The sequence below is a fragment of the Neofelis nebulosa genome, chromosome 5 (assembly GCF_028018385.1).
Source record: "Neofelis nebulosa isolate mNeoNeb1 chromosome 5, mNeoNeb1.pri, whole genome shotgun sequence".
Taxonomy (NCBI): domain Eukaryota; kingdom Metazoa; phylum Chordata; class Mammalia; order Carnivora; family Felidae; genus Neofelis; species Neofelis nebulosa.
In genome coordinates this window covers 12,571,401-12,588,691 of record NC_080786.1, presented here as the reverse complement: position 1 = coordinate 12,588,691, position 17,291 = coordinate 12,571,401, and the positions used below count along the sequence as shown (strand labels likewise).

The window sequence follows — 17,291 nt, the reverse complement described above, 5'->3', positions numbered from 1 at the left end:
TTAATCCAGCTCTAATCTTCTATGGCTGGTCTTTTATTTGAGTCCAGAGTACTTTAGGCTAAGCTTGATTTTTCTTTCAGTTGACTGTTGTGCATGGCTTGCCTGCTGGACTCAACTCTTGTCTTTCTGCTTCTGTGTCTTAATTGCCCCTCTGTGGTTTACTGCAGTCCCAGCTCACCAGGCTTCTGACCCATTCCAGCTGCAGGATTTCAGACAAGGCCACAATCTTGAGCCCAAATAAAGCGTTTTGAGGAAAACATTTCCTGGTGTTTTACAAGGATTCTATACACATTCTGCATCCTGCTGAGTGAAGCTTTATCGCACAAACCACTGGGAACAGGAGGACCCTGATTGGAGAATGGGAGAAGCATCATTCTTTCCCACATCATGCCAAGAGTGTCAGAGGCGAGGCTTTCATATGAGCCTTTGGGAGAATACGTAAGTAAAAACCTAAAAATATTTGCAACAGATTCATATTTTATACTGCAGGGTAGGCTCTAAGCAATAAGGCAAAAATCATGGATAGTCAAAATAACATTAGAGAATATCCAAGACTTCCCATAGCTTCTAGTATGGTATAAATTCAACAGATGTGTCTACGGCCATACCACCCTGAACGCGCCCGATCTCGTCTAAATTCAATAGATGCCTTCCACCCCCAGCCCTTTAATTCTAAGCACTGAAAAAAAAAAATCATTCTTTAGTTGAATTCCAGAGTGGACAATTGGCTTGCATTTAGGGGATGGGTTATGTAAAAATATGCATATTATTTAAAAAAGCACAATTAGGGGCATCTAGGTGTTTCAGTTGGTTAAGTGTCCGACTCTTGATTTCCTCTCAGGTCATGATCTCAGCATGGTCGTGAGATTGAGCCTTGTGTCCGGCTCAGCGCAGATCCTGCTTGAGATTCTTTCTCCCTCTTTCTCTCTGCCCCTTCCCCTTTCATGTGCGTTCTCTCTCTCAAAATAAATAAACTTTAAAAACGTAAAAAATGAAAAGCAGAATCATACTCAGTTAAACAATATATTCTCACTATGGGATGTATGCTTACCCTGGGTCTTATACTCATTCCGTGAAATGACAAGTGAAAAATGAGCTGTTTTCCTCATTTTCTTTTTCTTTTTCTTTGCTGACCTGTAAGAGTTGGGGTTTATGTTAAACGTATACATTATGGCACTCCCCTGTACCTATAGGAAACCTAACATCCAGCCTAAATGGGGTCAGTACACAGAATCAACTGGAAATGTGTCCGGGGGACCTTGAGACTAGGCAGAACCTTTACAGTCTGATAGGTTCCAAAAGCAGGAGAAGCAGGGTGCTGAGGACAGGAGATAACCAGTGATGGGTGCTGGGCTCATGCTACGAGGGATGATGTAGGTCATCAGTTCAGAAGGTCCAGCACTGGGTATGAGAATCTGTGAAGCTGGGCCTGGTGTAGAGCCGGAGAGTCCCTAACCCCAGAGAACAAGTATGAGAGATGGGTAGACCCTGTGGATTCAGAGCATCCTTAAGTGAATTCGAATAAGGTACTACTTTGGCAGACAGCCCTGCCCCAAGGCACACAGCTCGGCACCAGCCTGTGGACCAGACTCCTGCCCCATCCCCAGACCCCTGCCCAGCACTCTTGTATAGTGCTCAGACTGTGCCACGCAGTGGCCCAGATGATGAGAGCCTCACCAAAGGGGGGGCGATGGTCAAGATCTGTCTTAATCCTCCCACTTAGTGAAACCAAGTTGGTCTCAGGGTTTGGGGCGTCTCAGCAGGTGGGGGCTGCAGAGCTCTGAGGCAGGCCGCCAGGTCTCTCATTCTGTGCACTGGGCTCCAGAACAATCCTTTAATCCCACCAACAATCCCTGCAACAAGAAACTCGGATTCTCCTTTTATTTAATTAGAGGACCGTTTTCTCACGAGCATTCGGCCTGATTTGTTAATACCTATTGTTTAGCAGGTAATTGCGTATTCAGCACTGCTCAATGGTGGCAGCGTCATTTAGGCTTGTACTGCTTGCTTTACATTTTTTAAATCCTTTCCTTAAGCGCATATGATTCATTTTATTACGATGCATGAAATCAAGGCATTCCAGGAGGCACTCTTGTGGTTACGCGTTATTTCTGATAGTTGTTAAGACACATAAGAGAAGACCTTGCCAAACCAGTTAGAATACCACCAGGCTGATTCAAAAGTCTTGCAGTTTTTTTGTTTGTTTGTTATATTTTAACGTTTATTCATTTTTGAGAGAGAGAGACAGAGACAGAGCGTAGGCGAGGGAGGGGCAAAGAGAGAGAGGGAGACACAGAATCAGAAGCAGGCTCCAGGCTGAGCTGTCAGCACAGAGCCTGACACGGGGCTCGAACCTACGAGCCATGAGATCATGACCTGAGCCGAAGTTTGATGCTTAACCAACTGAGCCACCCAGGTGCCCCAAAAGTCTTGTGGTTTTGAGCGATGGCCAGAGCTAAGACTGAGTCTTGGAGATGCCTGCAACCTTCAGACATTTACTCATTGAAAAGTAGACCCATTTTGAATGAATGAAAGAGTGAATCGAGCATTTAGTACCACACAGCAGCAATCAGATCCTTTTTCTCCCAGTTATCTTGATGTTCTCTAGACACCCAGATACATTCTAGAAAAAGCTTTGCAGGTTTCAGGAAAATTGAACATAAACTACCATGGGGCCCGTTCATCTCATTGGCCTTCACTGTGGCATTAGGGGCCGGAATGATGGCATGCAGGCATGTGTGAGCTCAAATGAAAAGGGCGGAGCTATCATTTGATGTTGAATGTCACACAGTGGCCTTATCCTAACTTTATGATTTCTACCATTTTCCATCCTTAACTCCCTCCCTTCCCCCCAGCCCTGACCCTTCAGCCAAAAGGAATTCCTTACTCACTCTTCCCCACACAGAGCCAGGCTGTTCCACACCCTTGCCTTTGGCCAGTGTTGTTTTCTTCTGCCTCATCTCTGTTCCCAAGGCAACGAGAATGACAAAAATGTCCAGTAGGCTAAGACTTATTTACAATTGCAACACTGCATTTAATAGACATGAAGTAAGATTGTCAGCCACACCCTAGTACGGTCACCATCTTCTCCTCTCAGAGAGCAAAATACTCAAATACACATTTACTCTTTTTCAACAGCTATTTACCTGGCACCTATTATGTCGTAAACATTGTTCTGAGAACTGGAGATATAGAACTGAACACAAAGTAAAACCCCTTCATTCACCAAGGGTCCCGAATGAATCTTTCAGTGTTTTACTCTCTGAAACACATTTAGTTCCCCATTATAACACTAAAAAAATACACTAAGTTATACAGTTAACCTGAAGTCGTTCCATTAATAGCCAGAAACTACTTATAGTTGACATTCTATTCATTGTATACATATATATTTAGGTGAAGGGAGTGTTTGCAGAACGTTCCCCAAAATTCTAGTTAAATAGTTAACATTGCTTTCCATTGTCTGTAGGATAATTGTATACACTTTTAATTTTAAAAATAAACCTGTTTTGATTTTAAAAACTGAGCTTTAAAATATTTTTCACTATTAAAAATTTTAAATAAAGTTTTCTTGCTGGTTTTTTAATAAAACACACATATAGAAAAGTACATAGAACGTAATTGTGAAGTTCAATGAATCACACAATGAACTTCTCAGAGCAAATGCCAATGTTACCATCACTAAGATGTAGAGAGAGAATATTACTGACACCCCCAGAAATAGTGCTTATGTCTTTTATCAGTCAAAACACCCACCCTTCTCCCCAAAGTTAACCATGATCCTAGTTTCTAATACTCTTGTTAAGTTTTACTTAGTTTGGAACTCCATATAAATGGAATTCACAAATCTATAGTCCTTTATGTCTGGCTTCTTTCTTGGTCTCAACATGTTTGTGAGATTAACTCATATTATGGCACGTGGCTGTATGCCATTGTATGAATATGCCACAATTGATTCCCCTATTCTACTCTTGACCTTGTTGACTCTGGTATGTCAATTATGCCCCTGTGCCTAGGCTGAATTCATCAAAGTATGGTGTGTGTATGTATTTTAACTACCCTAGATAAGATACTTTACCAATCATTTGCCTTCCCTAAGCACAGTAAATTTTCTTCATCACCTCATCCCATACTTCTCAAAAGTCTATTCCCATGCAACAGCACATAGTTCAGATTGATTGGAAATATGCTTCCACCTGAAGAGGGGTCCCATTTGTGGTTTCTAAACATCACGTATTCTCACCCTGTCTTTTAGAAATCTCCAGCTCTTGTTGAGTGGCCGCTAACATTCTACACGTGTTCTCTTCTCATAATGTTATCATCTTTTTGTTACATGGATCGCTGCCTGGTCAGAACTCAGCAGAAAGCAAACAAATAAAATAAAAAATACAAGATACAAATTAAATCACCTCAGCAGGCTGGTGATTAAACACAGGCTGGTCACTGGGCAGCCATGCCTGCTAAGGCCACAGGAGTGGATTTAGGATACCTGCTGCCAACGAAGTTGAGCGCGACCTCCCAGTGTCTTCTTTATGAAGCACCCTGAGGAAAAGTCCCCGTCAGAGCCTTGTTCCAAAATCAGCTATCCTTTCCCTGGGCAGTTGTCTGTCTTTACCCTAAGGAGCTAAAAAAAAAAAAAAAAAAAAAAAGTTTAAATGTGGTTTTCAGAATACGCAAAGCCAGATTTATGACCCCAGAGTGCATTTTTCATCTTATCTCCACCTACATCTGAATGCCAATTTTATGTTCTACCTCTCTCCTTTTGCCCTAATTTTAACTTGCAATGATGTGTGGCATTGCCACACATTGAACTTCTGAAATATATATCTGGAAGAAAGTAGAGTATACAGTTGCTAGGGCGTGAATCGCCTCTATTACTGGTTTGGTTACCGAATGTTCTTATGATTCAGAAGCACCACCATCTTGACCAGGACACAGGTGTGAGGAATGGAGAAGCCATATTCTATTTGCAAATTTATCATAGTCTTTTGGGTTTAAAAAATGTTATTTTCTTGGGGCACCTGGGTGGCTCAGTCGGTTAAGCGTCTGACTTCAGCTCAGGTCACGATCTCGCAGTCTGAGAGTTCGAGCCCAGTGTCGGGCTCTGGGCTGATGGCTCAGAGCCTGGAGCCTGCTTCCGATTCTGTGTCTCCCTCTCTCTCTGCCCCTCCCCCATTCATGCTCTGTCTCTGTCTCAAAAATAAATAAATATTAAAAAAATAAAATAAAATAAAAGATGTTATTTTCTCAATCTATGACAATCTTTCAAGTTTTAAAATTCCATTTTTTTCCCCATTTAGGGATTACTTGATAACTTAGGAGAAAAATTACTAAAAAGTAGGTTTTTCTGAACATTTTAATGCTTCTGCCTCTCATTCCATATTATTGTCTGTTACAGAAAGATCTTTAAGATATTCTATTTAAACAAGAAAAATATGGGACACCTGGGTGGCTCAGTTGGTTGAGCGCCCAACTTCAGCTCAGGCCATGATCTCATAGTTCATAAGTTCAAGCCCCGTGTTGGGCTCTGTGCTGACAGCTCAGAGCCTGGAGCCTGCTTCAGATTCTGTGTCTCCCTCTCTCTACCCCTCCCCTGCTTGTGCTCTGTCTTTGTCTCTCTCCCTCAAAAATACATAAACATAAAATTCTTTTAATTTTTAAAAAAAATTTAAAAAAGAAAAGAAAAATATGACCCTATATTTGTATTGCCTTGAATAAGCAAAAAGTATTTCTAAGAAGATACACTAGTAACTAATAAGAATAGTTACCTGTTTGAGGGTTGGTGACTGAGTAAATGAAAGAACAGATAAAGGTGAAAGTTTTCACTGACCTTTTCTTCATATTTATTGGGTTTTGGCATAGGTTGGCATGTTTGGCGGGTTTGCTAAATTCAAAAACTTAAATAAACAACAACAACAAAATCATACACAAAATGAAAGCACCTCTACCCCAATAAAACCAAAACAATTGTCACAAAACAGCGTATTTTTATGAAGCAGTGTTTTTATATAGTAACAATCATGAGAGTTGAGAAGTAGATCAGGGATAATTATGTCAACATGCCAAGTAATAGAGTAAAATTATACACACACACACACACACACACACACACACACATATCTATATATATCTTCAAAGGGAAGGGAACGAACTTGCTGCCAGCCCTTATGGAACAAGTAGAACCAGACTACCACCATAAAAACTAGAAAACTGGAAAAAATACATGTAACATCTTTTAAACATTGGGCTACCGGAAAAAGCAGGACATTCTCCTTGAGACAAAGAAACTAATGATGGGAGCCCTAGAATTACCACAGCTCTCTGCCTCGTGGCATATTCCAGACCACCGTGCAGGGAGGGCAATCCAAGTATATTACAGCATTTGGACTGAGCTAAGGAAACGCAGATGAGAGGGGGGAGGCTGGGGCAGCTGGAATCTGCAGAGCAGAACGGAAAGGAGGAAGCCATGCAGCGAAATAGCTCCACAGGTCTACATAAGGGTCTTGAATGCGTTGCTGAGTTCTAAGCCACATAATATAGGGTGAAAATCTATGAGGCTGGGCAAAAATGATTGGAGATCTGGAAACTGACGCTTCTCTGGAGATCTCACAGAGCTGGCAGAAGTCTGCAATTCTGGGAAACCAGTGGGGAGGGTCCTTAGTGAAGCCGGAGCATTCATATAGAGTAAATGGTATAGTAATAGGACTAAACCAGTCCTAGAGTAAAGGCTACTTGAGGCCAGCTCTGTCCTGTAGAACTTGCTACATTTATGGAAATGGGTTGCATTTGTGTTGCTCAAAGCACTTGCCAAAAGACACTGGTGGCTCCTTGAATACTACTCAAAATGTGGCTCGTGTGACTAAGGAAATTAACTTTTAATCATATTTAGTATTAACAAATTTATTTATTTATTTATTTATTTATTTATTTAATTTATTTTTTTAACGTTTATTTTTGAGAGAGAGAGAGAGACAGAATGCGAGTGGGTTGGGGCAGAGAGAGAGAGGGAGACACAGAATCCGAAGCAGGCTCCAGGCTCCGAACTGTCAGCACAGAGCCCAGCTTGGGGCTTGAACTCACGAGCTGTGAGATCATGACCTGAGCTGAAGTTGGATGCTTAACCGACTGAGCCACCCAGGTGCCCCGTATTAACAAATTTAAATAGCCGCATGTGGCTCATAGCTACTACCCGTTAGCCACAACCTTAGACTCACTATAGCAACATTACAAAACTTGAAAACAAGCTTCAGAAGGATCAAACTGATTCTGAAGTCACTTAACTTCCTTTGAGAACAAAGTCTAACACTCTTTTGGAAAAGACAACAAAATAGTCGATCGCGGCTCACCTGTGTGACAACTAGCAGACTGTGGAGGTAACAGGGTTTGACCTCTAAGGCTAGATCAGGAAAGCATTGGAGCCTCCACCTTAGTCTCTTAGACCTCATTAAGAAAAGCCTGCCGTGTTGGGGAAACTGAGACCTCCCCCACCCTTGGGCCACCAAAACCCAGCACCAACTTGAGGGTCATGTGGTTGGGCTATGTTGAAAGAGATCCGCTGACCCCAGTCATACTCTCGGTTAACTGCAGCATGAGGGACTTCTAACCACAAGCTGATGAAAAACTCTGAACCAGGACCAATCAAGCCACTCCTGAATTCCTGGATCACAGACACTGTTAGCAGTATAAAAATATATTTTTTGCTGCTTTCAGCCCCTAAGTTTGAGGACATTTTAAGAAACACAACATCAAATAACTAAGGCAATTGGGAATTATTCAGTGACAATATATTTGACAACCTAAATGGAAAAATTACAAATTCCTCCAGCCGTACAAATAATCACAACTGTCACAAGAAAAAATAGAATATGTGAATAGCTTCATATCTGTTAAAGAAATGGAATTTGTAATTAAAGTGTTCCCACAAAGAAATTCCAGGGTCTGATGATTTACTTCACTGGTGAATTCTATCAAAGTGTTAAGAGAAAATTGTATAAATTCCATACAAACTCCTCCAGAAAATAGGAGGAAAAAACATATCCAAACTCATTTTACAAGGTCAGAATAGCTCAGATACCATATCCAGGAAATACATTAAAAGAAAAGAAAGCCAGACTAATGTCCCTCAAGAACATAAATTCAAATATCCCTAAGAAAATATTAACAAATTGAATCCATTTATAAATAGGATAATGCATCATGGCCAAGTGAATTTTTGTCAGGAATGCAAAATTGGATTAACATTCAAAAATCAATTAATAGAAAATGTTCTGAAATTAGATATTGGTAATGGTTGCAAAACCTAATGAATACACTAAAAATCACTGAATTGTATACTTAAAAATGATGAACTTTAATGGTGTGTGAATTATATCTCAATAAAGCTATTATAAAACTTTCAATTAGTGTAAATCACCAAATTAACAGAAAAAGAAAGAAGACTCATGATTATCTTCAAAGAGGACTAAGAAGTATTTAGCAAAATTCATCCCCCATTCATGATAAAAACTCAGAAAAAAAAAACTACAATTAGAAGCTCAACCTGATAAGATCTAACAAAGAAACTACAGATAGCATCATCCTTGAAGGTGAAATCCTGAATGCTTTATTCCTAAGATCAAGAACAAGGCAAGGATATCCACTTTCCATTTCTATTCATCATTGTGCTACAGATCATAGATAAGGCGACAAAAATAAATAAAAGGATGAAGTAAAACTGTCTTTATTCACTGACAACATGATCATAGAAAAAGCCCGAATATGATCTACCAAAAGGAAGCTACTATAACTATTTCGCTATTTTGCAAAATAAATAGTCAACTCACAAAAACCTACTGTGCTTTTATACATTAGCAGTGAACAAGTGGAGATTGAAATTGAGAAATAAATTTTATTTACAACAGCAAAGACATCCACTTTTAGCAGAATGAGACAGACCAGATTTATCCTTCCTCCCGAAACAATTTTTTTTTTAAAAGGACAAAGTACATAAAACAAAAGTGTTCAAGATATTTGAAATCAGATAAAGAAGGGCGGTGATCCCCGAGAGACAGAAGAAAATGAGATGAGTCATAATGGCTTCATCTTACTGTCGTCAGAAGAGCGTTTCCAGGCTGTACTGAAGAGACAGGGCAGGTTGCAGGGAACCCAGGGAAAGGACTCCCTGAGTTAAGGAGACAGAGTTAGACATCCAGAAGAACCATGGCAGACAGAATTTACTGGATAGCCTACTGGAGTGGAGACAACTGCATAAAGAGAGAACATAGGATTTATGCAGGGTATATAATAGAATACTGCTCAGTGCATGCGAGGAAACTACCAGAAGCCAGGAAAGAGTCACACAAAGAATTAGAGGTAGTAGTTCCCAGCACTCACACAGGTCTAGAAACTATGCCATTTCCCACCCGCCAGAGTAGAAACGTTCCTGATTCCTGGGGCTTTGGGTAGATGGCCAATGGGTCTTGCCCCACTAGTGCCTTTCATCTTCCTGCCCAACAAAACTTGAGAGCCAGACTCTAAAAGATCAGACTGTTTCCAAGGAACTTCATTGCAATCTCAGTACAAAGCTTACAGATATATATATATATATATATATATATATATATATATATATATATATATGAATACAAAAGTATCCAGCTCTAATAAGTTTTACAGCAGCTCAAGGTCAATAAAAAATTCCAGGCATAACCTGATGGAACATTATGCGGGTATGAAAAAAATTTAAAGACGAGGGAAATCTCTTTGAACTAATAGCAAGGGATTTCCAAGACATAGCTTCAAGAGAAAAAAATGCTAAACCTTCAAAAATTGTCTGCAGTATGTTAACACTTTATGTAAGAAAGGCGTGTAAGATAATACACCCGTATCTCCTCATTTGTCTAGCAGTGATTTTCTGTTTGCTACATTTCTGAAGGAATTTTGGGAAGATAAACTGGAGACTAAGAAAATGGTTAGCGAGAGGAGTTTATGTGAAAAGTTTGGGAATAAAGAGATGACGGAATAGGGTATCAGGGTTGAAGGAGTTACGCTTCCTTGAACATAACTTTTGGTAGAACTTAGACTCTTAAAACCATAGTAATGTTTCATATATCCTTTACATACCCCCAAATTAAACAAATAATTAAAAGCAATCAGGACATGTGGGTAACTCAGAGTGGAGTGCAAACACCAGCAAATGAACCTGACTATATTACAAACAAATAACATACCCACACCTAAGCGCATGGGAAGAAAAGAACCATCCAAAGTAGCTATGGAAACCTATACCTTGATGATACTGTAAGGCTAAAGACAAAAATAACTGTACATAAAAATTATAACCTAGTCAGGAACTAAGTTTTTGCTTTTGTTTTTAAACAGCGGTAATGTCTAGCAATTCTGAAATTACTTCATGATTATAGTGGGAAAAAAAAGTGAATAGATCATACATAATGAGAGCCAGCGTTTCTTAATGTCAGAAAAAGAATTTATAAATAAGGAAAAAGAGGAGCTAAAATAAACCCTACGGGGGGTGCATGGGTGGCTCAAGTCAGTTAAGCATCTGACTTTGGCTCAGGTCATGATCTCACGGTTTGTGAGTTCGAGCCCTGCATTGGGCTCTGTGCTGACAGCTCAGAGCCTGGAACTTGCTTTGGATTCTGTGTCTCCCTTTCTCTCTGTTCCTCCCCTGTTTGTGCTCTATCTCTCAAAAATAAATAAATTTTAAAAAAAAATTAAAAAAAATAAACCTCATGGTATACACTTAGAATCAGAGATAGCAGTATTAATGTACGTCCATATAGATTTTTAATGTATGTTCATATAGATTCATAATATATAATATGTACATATGGATTAGGTATACATACATAAAAAATCTAGCTCTGTCTGCCCGAAGGTCAGAGCAATGACTCCCCAGTAACAATGAGAGTACCTAACACCCAGATACCGGCTCTAAACACTACATTCAAATAAAAAGAACCAGAGCTCCTTCAAGAGTGATTAATCCTAGGGGTGGAGCATTGTAAGTATCAAGTGACCCAGTGACATCGTGTGGTGCCAATATGCTCAGAAAGTCGGTGGGTTCTTGATAATAGCACCCAGGAGCCCACTTGAAGGAGGCCTTAATGGCCCCAACTGGGAAAATATTGACAACAAAATTTTAGGAACAAATCTGGATTTTAATCCGTGAATAAACATCCACGAGTCCGTAATGGTAGACAGATAATGAAACAAATAAATAAATATGGGAGAAGACACAGCTCTTCCTCACAGGAGTGTCCAAATTAATAATAAATGGAGAAAGGACCGTAGAAATAAATGATGCAGACAAGATTTGGGGAATATTGGTTGCTACTCGCCCCAGTATAATTTGCACACAATAAAATGCCCCATTCTATGTGTACAGCTTGATGAATTTTGACTAATATACACACCTATGGAGCCATCACAAAAATCATGATTTGGAATATCTCTATCGTGCGAAGAAGTTCCCAGCCTGCACGTTGCTGTTCATCTGTCCTATCCCTGGGTCACAACAACCACTGATCTTTTCTCTGTCACTGTGCATTAGTTCGGCTTTCTCTAGAATTTTAATTTATGTTACTCTAAAAAGCATTCTGACCTAAATTGTAAACTCAATGAATAAACTCCAAGAGATAATACAAAGGTTTTCTTGGGGCCCCTGGGTGGCTCAATTGGTTAAGCAAGAGACTTTTGATTTAGGCTCAGGTCGTGATCTCACAGTTCATGCGATGGAGACCCAAGTCAGGCTCCACACTGAGCCACTGAGTGAGGAGCCTGCTTGGGATTCTCTCTCTCCCTCTCCCTCTCTCTGCTCCTCCACTGCTCAAGCTCTCTCTCCTTCTCTCTCTCCAAGTAAATGAATAAACAGTTTTAAAAACCCACAAAGCTTTTCTTGTTTTTTTTACATTCTCTCAAAACACAACATATAATATCTACGTCTCAAGCCGGGCTTCATTTGGAATGAGATTCTCCCGGTATTAGTGAGCCCAGGGAGAAAAACACAGAAGCTATGCCATGTTGTCCTGCAGATGAAATTTAATACTGGACCTATCAGCTACTCCCTGCCCCAGGCCTGGAAGGACAGTCAGAGGAGATGTTGTAGCAGAGCTAGATTAAAAGCTCTTCCAAGACTAGAGTTGTCTGGAGAGATTGGGACCATGCAGGGATGGCTGTGTCTCCCTTCTCCCCCCACCTCAGTCCTCCCCGTGTCTCCTGGTGGCTGAGTGGAGTGGAAGCAGGTGGCAGAGGAGTCCAGGAGAGGCGGCGCGGTGGGTGCAGCCCCTACAGCAGCGGGGAAAGCAGGGGAAAGCAGGGGAAAGCAAGGGAAAGGGTTTGAGGGCAAACGGGCAAATGACCAGTCCACTCCCAATGTGAATTGCTTCTTCACCTTCAGTGTTGAAAAAAACGGAAGGGAAAATGGGCTAGTATGGAAGGTTTGAGGTTCTAAATATTTTATCTTGACCTTCTCGAGCAAGGAGAAAGGGGACGAATCATTTCGTTTCAAAACACCTCCCAGGGGTGTTTTGTAAAATAGTGAAAATATGCCAGGAACTTATCACAGCGCCAGATGAACACGAAGTAATCTCCGTGCTTGAAATCTTACCTCGGAGGGTCATTCCATTTTGAGTAGAAAATGAAGCAAATCCTAAGTGAAAAGAGAACAAATATTTTAACATCTGAGCATTCCTCTTTGTAAAATTAAATAAAGCAGAGAGACTGATAGAACAACAGCCAAGGCATTTATCTTTTAGAAACGCTGAAGTATCACTAAGCAAATAATAAGCCAGAGAAAGCAAACATTCATTTTCCTGCTATTTCAGGGTGTGATCCTGATTCTTTCAATTCAGCATATTTGTGAACCGCCTTGCCCTCTTTCCTGCATTCTCTCGAGTCTTCCGTCCTTGCAGGATGCTGTTCTTTCACACATGTTGTTCTTTCTTAATAAAGTAATAGCCGACACAATCTGCCCTCTACAGTGTAATTATGTTAGCCTGTTGTTATTGATTTTGTTGCTAAGGTCTGAGAATCTGCTAATGCTCCACTGAGGGAGTAGTAGGAAGTGGGGGAGGGGAGAACATGTTCTTATGATTTTCCCATAAACCAGATGTTTTCTTTAACTCTTACATCTTTAAAATATTTTCTCTTGAGAGAGGGAAAAAAGGGGAATAGAACAAGTTTCGGATGCCAATTTTTATTTTCTCAGCATACCACAAGTACACACCCACATAACCGAGGGCGCAGAATCCGAGTCTGTGGGTACTTGTGTATCTGTTCCTCATTTGATAAGCTACACATGTGATGCAAGTCAAATCTGGCTCTGCAGTTGACTATGTGTTCTTCTCCTTTTCCCCATAACTCTCTTTCAATTGCCATTGCTGTATTAATGCACTGCCCTTCCCATAGTGGGGTAAAACAACAATTTCGTCATTTCGCAGGGTTTGTGGGTTACCAGTTTGGCTAGGACTCAGGGGAGACTATCACCTGGGCTCAGCTGGAATGGTCCCCCAGAATATTGCCTCTCCAGCATGGCAGTTTCAGGGCAGTTAGGTTTCCATAGCAATTGGTTTCTCCCAGAACAAGTGTCCCAAGAGAACCAGAATGCTGAGTGGCCTTTTACGATCTATCTTTAGACATCCTGTAACCTCATTTCCACTATACCCTATTGCAGTGGCTCTCAGTCAGGGGTAATTTTGCCCCCCACAGGACGTTTTGGTTTGTACAAGTTGGGAGTGGTAGGGGACAAGACCAGAGGCATCTGGTGCCTCAAGCCCCAGCTGCCGCCAAACATTCTGCAGTGCATGATCCTGTCTGTTACGATAGCCCCCAAGAGTAAAGAAGCTGTCACCCCAAATGCGAATGGTGTCAAGGTTGAGAAACCCTGCTTCATTGGCGGGGGCAGCCACAGCCTGCCAGAGTGAAGGAGAGGGAACACAGATACTGATTCTCAATGAGACAAGAGTCAAAATACTCTGTGGACAGTTTTAAAAACTGCCACAGAGCCAACAATTTACATTTTTTCTCTAACAGAGAGACCAAGTTTTCTAGTCACCTAATTCACTGGCGGTAGATTCTAAAAAGAGAGAAGAAAGCTGTAATGGTTTCAACACCCTGTAAAACTAAATGTGAATGTCAATTCCTAGATAAAGTCACACGGCCAAACAGGAAAGCCGAGGCCCAGATACCAGTTCTATAATTTGATGTCCTCAAGACATTATTTGCTCTTGACTTTCATGTTTCTACTTCTTTTCACTCATTCCAATATTGTCCAGCTTTAGATGAATGCTATTTTTAGACATTAGTGTGGATATATTTAAACGTAACTTCAAGCCAACCTGCCTGAAATGTAGAACACATTTTTAAACCCCAGAGCTCCAGGAGGGGAATAGCATTGCTGGATGGCAACCTGTGTCTCAGATGTCAGCAGCCTGAGGAGCCCTGGAAAGTTTCTCTCACAGCCCCTTCTTGTCGAAGAATGGCTGGCTCAGTGAGGACAGAGCCTCCCTGGAGACTGTTCCCTAGAGCCAGGGTAACATGTGGGGTGGCAGAACTGGAGGCAGCGAATGCCAGTGAGTACACTGGCCAGTTTCATAGAATGGGCAATAGAAGTTGGAGAGAGTTCATTGCACCAACACCTTTTCTTTCGAGTCGTTCCTCTTTTACTCTTTCCTAAGAATGTCTATGTACATTCCTTTATTTTTTCTGTCTTTCCTGCTGTCTTCAGACAAAGCACCTGACTTCTTAATCGTATTTTCTTCTGTTGATAAAAGAGGGAGATAATCTGGTTTCATTCTGGTATTCGCCAGATATTTCTGGAACATCTCTTAAGTTCTGGGTTCTGTACAGGGTATTAAAAAGTGTAACAGTCAACAAACAGACCCAAACTCACTGACAGAACCCCAGAGGCCACCTGGCCCCACATAGTCTAGTGGGAGATAAGCCCAACTGATACTTACATAAAATAATAGTATATAATAATGCATATTCTGTAATACGTCTACTCAAACATACATTCATATTTCTATGAATTATAAATGAGGAAAGAACCTATCTATGCTTAAAGTGTCCAGAAGCCTTCCTGGAGTCAAAGAAATCTAAATCAAGAGTCAGTGAGATGCAAAACAGTTGGGGAGAAGTGGGGGGGTGGGGCGTGGAGAGAGAACAAAATAGATGAATTCCCCTTTTTAAGTTCAATGTTGTTGTTGTGGTCGTTGCGGTTGTTGTTGATCCATTATTGGATTTTCTACCTGTTTGCATACAAATTTAAGATAGTGGAGACAAATTCCTAACTCTTTATACAAAAGTGGCAAGTAATTTAGAATGGGTTATTGGGTATTTGCTCCATACATCTTTACTTTTCTTCACGTGGATATGTGCCTTCACAATATTACATCCTTTTTGCCTGTTTTGACCTATTTATACAACCCAGGAAAAACTAATTTTATCCCTCTTCATTTCAGGTAATTTTTTTTCTTTTCAGATCAACCTGACGCTTGCCAATGATCTAAGGTGTGCCTTGAACCAAGCTCTTGAAGCAGACTCCATGCCCAGAACAGTTAGCTCTCATTTCTAACAGCTTAGCATTTTCCCTGAAAAAGCCACAAAGCTATTTTAACTTTCATCTCTGGATAGTGTCCTGAATAACAAACACATTTGTTAGTAGTGTGAACAATGGCCAGTTTGCTAATTGCCTTCACTTTTCAAACACTGCCTGATTGAACTGGGCTCTGTTTTCCCGCACAGTTCAATCACTTCTGTACAGAAAAATAGCTTCTCCACCTTCATGCTATACTTAATAAAAATGCTCCAAACTGGCTTGTTCCTAATACCAGTTATACAGACAGCCCTCCAAACTGCAGACATCAATGCTTTGTGGATCATCATAAAAGAAGGAAGGTTTTCAATGAGAAGGAAAGATACAGTTTAACTCTAAAGATAATCATCAGGGTTTTCAAAATCTCTCTCTTTTCCCATCCCCCACCCAGGCAAGCAGAGTGAGAATCAGTAACCACCCGGATGGAAACATCCTCCTGTAATAACTCTGAAGTTCAAGATTTCCCAGTTGGGGGGCACGGGGAAGGGCACACAGTCTAGCCCAGTGCGAGTCCTCTACATTCTTTTCCATGGTTGCTCCCAGACCACAGTCTTTGACCTGAGTCCTGAGCTCCAATCCAGTCCTCACCTTTTACTCCCTCTCTGATATTTATTTTTATCCTTCTGACATCTGTTCTCATTTTTTGCTGTTTTTTCACCCTTTCCCCAAGATTTCAACTTGATTGATTACAATGTAATCATAGCTATAGATTTGGCCTTATGACTATCAAATATGTGGTTCTAGGTTCCAAAGTTCGTGGCCTCAGGCTGCTTAGAGTACTCGTTGTTTGACCCCCAGGACTCTGTTCCTAAGACTGCCTCAGTCAAGGAGAGAGCCTTAGTATGTCTCAGGCAATCCCTAAAGTGGACATTTATCTGGAAATAATATAACACCCTGGTTAAGATTGTGGAATCTAGAATTAGACATACTTGGATTTAAATATCAGCTCCATGAAAACATAAATTAAAATATAAAAAATAAAAATAAATAAATACCAGCTCCATGAATTACCACTTATGTGACATTTACAAGTTTAGTTACAATCCTTTAGATTTAATTTCTTCATTAAGTGTTGATGTTGATAGTACCTACCTTTGGGTTTGTAAGAACTAAATAAGACAAAGATAGCAAATGATTAGCCCACAGGCAAATAGATATCATTATTAATATCATTATTAGCATTGTTGGTAGTACTGTATTGGCAATAATGAATTACAACAAAGGGCAGTTAAAATTATCTTTTTTTATAATTCCCACAGTGGTTATCACATACCTCCTATAGGGTGCACATTCAGTAGACACAAGCAGATTGATTTGATATGTTCATAATTAGTGAGACCATTTCAAAGTGGGAAAGCAATTTTTGGTGCTGACACAAATTGTGGCCATTGAAAATTTTGTCTAACATGGAAACAATACCATTACTTAACGAGTGTGTTTGCCGTAGGAGTGTCACAAATATTTCATTGAAACTACAAATGAGGAAATTGTCATTTAATTTTAAAAAATTCAAACTCACTTCTCTACCTTTACAATCCTATACCTTTCCCTAAATCAGGAAGTGTCAAACGTCAATTTATATCAGGACAACTGAGGATTCCCCAAACCTGCCTCCAGATGTATATGTGTGTCATGAGCCAGGAATCTGCATTTTTAACAAGTATCCCATATCATTCTTCTTACAGTACTGCCCAGA

At 40.4% G+C, this 17,291-nt stretch overlaps 1 long non-coding RNA gene across 1 annotated transcript; it reads right to left on the bottom strand.

Moving 5' to 3' along the window:
* Positions 1-639: 639 nt before the first annotated feature.
* On the bottom strand, positions 640-13,007 carry LOC131511703 (uncharacterized). Its single transcript, XR_009261680.1, has 4 exons — positions 12,608-13,007; positions 9,087-9,242; positions 1,678-4,624; positions 640-1,134 (listed from the first exon to the last, which is right to left on the bottom strand). It is a non-coding gene; the product is annotated as an uncharacterized LOC131511703 (long non-coding RNA).
* Between the last annotated feature and the right edge of the window lie 4,284 nt (positions 13,008-17,291).